The following is a 5,063-nucleotide window of genomic DNA, read 5'->3' as shown; positions in this document are numbered from 1 at the left end:
GGGGGGGGGCTGGGGCCCGCGGCCTCTTGGTCCCTGGGGCTCATTATGTGCAGGGAGCATTAAGGGACGGGGACCAGAGTCTAGGTGAGCGCGGGCGGGCTGGGCTGACGACATCGGAGGCCCCATGCTGGGCTGTCTGGGTCTTCGGTCCCCCCTGAGGCTGTCTGTATCTCCGTGTCTGAGAATTTGGCCATATTCGCTTTGAGTGTGTATCTAGGGTGTAAACCCAACGATCACAGCTCTGCACGTGGTCCCCCAGGGCCAAGCTCCTGGGCCGTGCCCACCCAGGACGGCTGCTCAGAGGCGGGCAGTGCGGCTGGCTCGGGGGGTCGGGCAGGGGCACAGCTGGCGGCTGGCTGACGGCACATACCAGCGTTCTGCCCGTAACACTGTCCCCCTCCTGCACTGCTGGGCCCCCTTCCCCGGGCCCTGGACTCACGCCTCTGTCTGGGGTACGCGCGGGTCCAGGGTCAGAAAGAGTGGCTGCGCCAGATGGCTGGGCGGGTGCATCTGCCCAGTGATCTCAGGAGAGGCTGTGCTGATCGCAGGCTTTGATTAAACGACCTGTCCAGGCCGGCTGGGCAGCTGGTCAGTGTCAGGCTCGCTCGGCAGGATGCGTGGAAGCTGCCACGGTGCTGCAGGGGTTGGGGAGGGAGGGGGAGGTGGGGGGGATGGGCTTCTAGAGCGCTGGGGGCGCTGGCACTGCAGGGTGGAGGGCCAAACACACTACTGGCGTTAGAGACCCCCGGCTCCTCTGAGCCTCAGTTCCCGCATCTGTAGAGGAGGCTGGCCATCCTGGTCTCGCAGCTGGTGCTGAAGAGGCCCACGGGTGGCGGGTCAGCGGCTGGGGGTTCCCTGGGGCTGCCTGTGGCGGGGTCATCCTCCTCAGAGGCCCGTAGTTTCCGTCCAGGGTCTTCCCCTGCGGAGGGCACAGCGGGCCGCCGGCCAACTGCCCAGGATGGATGATGCCAGGCCCACGGATGTGTCCTCTGGCCGTGCTCACCGTGTGGCCTGCACAGGAAATTGAAGGACCTTGCCCTCGGTGCCCGGCCGGGCATGGCGGCCTGGTTCACCACCCCTCCCACCCAGAGGGCTGCTCATCTGGAATGTTTTCACCCTCTGTTCGGAGGCAGGTGGGAAGGAGGTGGGCCGGGGTCCTCGCCCACCCCGCTGCACGCGGGGACGCGTTCCGGGGAGCTGAGTCCTGGGGCCCCTCTCGCCGGCTCTGCCTCTTCATCTGTACTGTGCGCTCCGTGAGGGGGCAGGGGCTGCGCTGCCACCGCCGGAGGCCGAGTGTCACACGCCCCTCTCACCTGGCCGTTCCCGTGCTCCTCGGTGAGGGTGGGCAGACGCCCTGGGAGGGCGGCCGGGACCTCTCCACTCCGCTTTAGTATCCCCGCCTGTAAAACGGGGGGCAGCCGACTTAACCATCACGAGAAGCGTTTGCAGCCTTGAGGTATAAATGCCTGATCATGAGGAAATGCTGGCGTCGGGGGCTGGGCCTCTGACGTTTCGCTTAGGAAACGACAGTGCTGGGGACAGAGCTGGTTCTCCTGGAGCAGGTTGGACTGGCACTGGAGGTCCAGACATGGCAGGGCTGGGACCAGGAGGCCTGGGGGGACATTGCTGGTGACCTTGGGCCCCTGTGTCCCCCTCCAAGGAGTCACCCCCCGGAGGCCCCCAACCCCCAGCAGTGGAGTTTGTGATGCACCCAGGGCAGGGCGCAGGGGAGGGGAGAGCCTGTGGACCCAGGCGGCGACAGGGTGCTGGCTGCGGGGCGGGCAGGTGTCCAGCCCCCGCCTTCACCTCGTCACCCCAAACTCGGTGTCCTCGCAGCTCGGGGAGCCCCTGGAGAGGCCAGGGATCCTACTCTTGGGAAACGTGATCCCCTCCCTGGCCTGTGAATATTTCATCAGCGGATTAAAAATTGAAGCTGAACCTTCGTCGCCTGCTCCGAGAGGGTGGAGGAGGGGCGCCGGCTCCGCTTCAGACCCGTCTGAGTATTTTCTTTTTTTGATGATGGAGCCTTGTCAATTAGAAAATGACACTGCTGTCTAAAATGCCGTTCTGCGGCCCTCTTTAATTAAAGCCGAGGTGTAATAGCCAATCTGGAGCCGTGAATGAATTTTTAAGCATCAAATGAGAGGTGAACAGCGCCCAGTGGGGTCTGTGAGAGTGGGTGCGCGGGGGCCTCGGGGAGGTCTGTGGCGGCCACGCAGAGGCTGTGGGCCTGGCCTCTCGGGGGCGGGCTGTGTGTGGCTGGCGTGTGTTGGTGGCGTCGTTCTGGTCTGTATGTGGCGGGGCGGGGGGGGTGGATTCTGGTCTCTGTGTGCCCCTGTGTAAGTGTGCAGGTGTGCACGTGTGTCAGGACGGGGAGAGCCTGGGGGGCTGAGGTCTGGCTTCCTGTTGGTCAGGAGGCCTGATTTGTGGGGAGTTGGAGCCCTGATGGCCCCACAGGAGGGTCCCAGGAGTGATGTGTGAGGGGCTTGGGTGCAGCCAGGGGACAGTGTTCTGGGCTTGAGGGCCGAGGGATCGAGGGCCTGGTCCCAGGGCTGCAGTGGGCTTTGGGCCTGCCCAGGTGTGTGATGGGAACGTGGCGAGGCAGGGGGCAGGTGAGCCGCCCCCAGGCCTCCCGGGCCGTGGGGCAGCCTAGACGTGGATGGACCCTGCCACTCCTGACGGGAGGGTCGGACACCCCAGCGGCGTTGGGCTGGGGGATCCAGCCAGGCCTGGTGGCCGCTCGCCAGGGCCCACCTGGGGTGCATCAGGGCCCGCGGGTGCGTCTTGGGCACCAGGGAGGGCGCAGGGGTCCCACTCCGGGCCTACAGACGGGCGGCCCAGGGCTTGGCAGCACCACCCTGCCCCTCCCCACCTCGCCTCTGCCCAGCAGCGGGCAGAGGTGGCTGCGCGCCCAGAGCAGACCGTGCGAGGCTAAGTGTCTGGACCACCCAGCCTCCAGCCACCCTCTGCTGGGCCTCCCTTGTTTTCCTTTGGCGGGGCCGGCGCTGATCCCCGGCTGCCGGCGGGCGCTGGGGGCCGCGTGCCCCAGCCACGTCCTGCAGCTACCTCCTGACTCGGCGGCGGTCTCCCCTGCGAAACAGAGTCAGGGTGCGGGTGTCGTGGGGTCGACTGAGGGGCCGAGTGCGGCGCCAGCACGGGGAGTGGCTCCACGTCGGTTCTTAGCGTCCCCTGCACGTTGTATGGGGCGCAGAGAGGGGCGCGGTCCTCTGGGAGAGCGAGGTGCCCGCTCCATTTGCGCATCCCGGGGGTCGGGGGCAGCTGCGTGGGCTGCAGCGCCTTGGGCACGTCGGCCCCATCTGCTCATCTTCCCCGGCCCAGGGCAGCGGGTCTCAGCGCGGTCTCCCCCATCTTCTTTGTCTCCTGGGGGACGGGGCCCCCACTTCCTAGCGTGGGCACTGGTTGCACCCGGGGAGGCAGAGGGCAGTTCGCGCCCTGGGTTCTCCCCGTGCCGTCGGGCTGGGCCCCGGGTGCGTGGGCTGGGAGGGTGAGTGGACTGGCCGGGGTCCTCCAGGGTATGCCGAGTTGGATCCCCCTTTGGCACTGGTGGCGGGGAGGGGTGGGGCCACAGCCAGGATTCTGGGGCCTGAGCCGGCTCTGCTGGGGAGAGGGCATGTTTATTTTCTTAGGCGGATTTAAAGGCTGCTGGAATTGTACTCACGAAGGTCCCCAGAAGGTGGAATTTCTGACAGCCCTGGGTGTGGGAGGCCTGGGCCTGGTGGACAGAAGTGGAGGGGGATCTGGCGGCCTGGGCTGCATGTGTGCAAGTGGGCACGTGTGTGTGTGCGTGTGTTCGTGCTGCCGTGTGTGTACATGTGGGGCGTTAGGCTGGTCTCCCTTCGCGTGGCCGCCCTGGACATTCCCCTGTTTCAGCAAACCTTCCCTTGTGTTCAAAAGAATTCAGACTCTACCAAGTGATGCCCTGTCAGCTTCTTGGAACCTGTGTGTCCCCAGTGTGTCCAGCTGGGCCTTCCGGTCCTCCTGAAGGTGGTGGCCTGGATACAGCCCTCCTACTCCAGACCAGCGGGTTGCCTGCCCTCCCGCCAACCCCTTCCCAGGGCAGGAGGGCTGAGGTGCCCTCTGGGCAGTGATACCAGGCCTCGGGAAGGGAAGGGGCCATTCCTCCCTGAAGCCTTCCGGTCCCTTTAGAAGGTGGTTTGTTTCTAGGGCTAGGTGTACCTGTTTGGCGAGCCGAGCCATCTGTGACTTGGCATGCCTGACGTCTCCCTGGTGATGTTGGAAAGACTCATGGACAGCTCCAAACACATCTCCGAGCCACGCTGAGGGTGCTTTTAGAAAGCTGTGTCTGCAGTTCGGGGCAGTGTTCCACAGGTGCTGCAGGGAATGGGGTTGGGAGAGCAAGAGGTGCTGTCTCGGGGAGCAGAGGTCACCAGGCCCCTGGAGCAGGGACTCAGGTCTGCCCCAGCCCGCAGGCCCCAGCCCGCAGGCCTCTCTGACTGACTGATCGTGGCCACCAGGGGCTCAGTGGGAGAAGTTCTGGGGCCTCGGAGAGGTGCAGTGATGGCGAGCAGGGAGATCGGGGCAGGGAGGTGTGTGCCGTGCCGTTGCCGTCCTGGGCCTGCCGGCGTCCGCGGCTACTGGGATTGAGCTCTGTCACCAGGAGCTGAATGGCGAGGCCGTGTCCGTGGTCATCATCACTCCTCCAGAATTGTTCGCCGATGCCGCTGCCGGTTACCCTGCATCCCCCCTCCTTGAACGGGCTGGCGGGAGAAGGCCTGAGGGATTTGTGAAAGTGACCCGGTCGGAGCTTCTCACCCTGGCTGCCCTAACCCTAACCCGAACCCTCCCTGCCTTGCCCTCCTTTGAAAGCAGGGGAGCCTTCAGAACTGCCGGTGTCCAGGCCACGCCCTGGACCAATTAGATCAGCAGCCTTGGGGGCCAGGCCTGGGCACTGGGGCTTTTCAGCAGCCCCTGGGTGACACTGATGTGCAGGTATCATCTGGGCCAGGTGCTCCCCGGTATCCTTCCTGTAACTCCGTGTGTGTGTGTGTGTGTGTGTGTGTGTGTGTGTGTGTGTGTGTGTG

General features: G+C 65.3%; 1 protein-coding gene across 1 annotated transcript in view; it reads left to right on the top strand.

Moving 5' to 3' along the window:
- Positions 1 to 5,063, top strand: part of RXRA (retinoid X receptor alpha) — a 95,141-nt gene that overhangs the window by 22,384 nt on the left and 67,694 nt on the right. The gene's annotated exons all lie outside the window — the stretch shown is intronic.

The sequence above is a fragment of the Monodon monoceros genome, unplaced genomic scaffold, assembly GCF_005190385.1.
Source record: "Monodon monoceros isolate NGI ecotype Baffin Bay Population unplaced genomic scaffold, NGI_Narwhal_1 Super_Scaffold_5, whole genome shotgun sequence".
In the NCBI taxonomy this organism is placed as follows: Eukaryota; Metazoa; Chordata; class Mammalia; order Artiodactyla; family Monodontidae; genus Monodon; species Monodon monoceros.
Note: the sequence above shows the minus strand (reverse complement) of the source record. Positions and strands in the feature narration are given on the sequence as shown.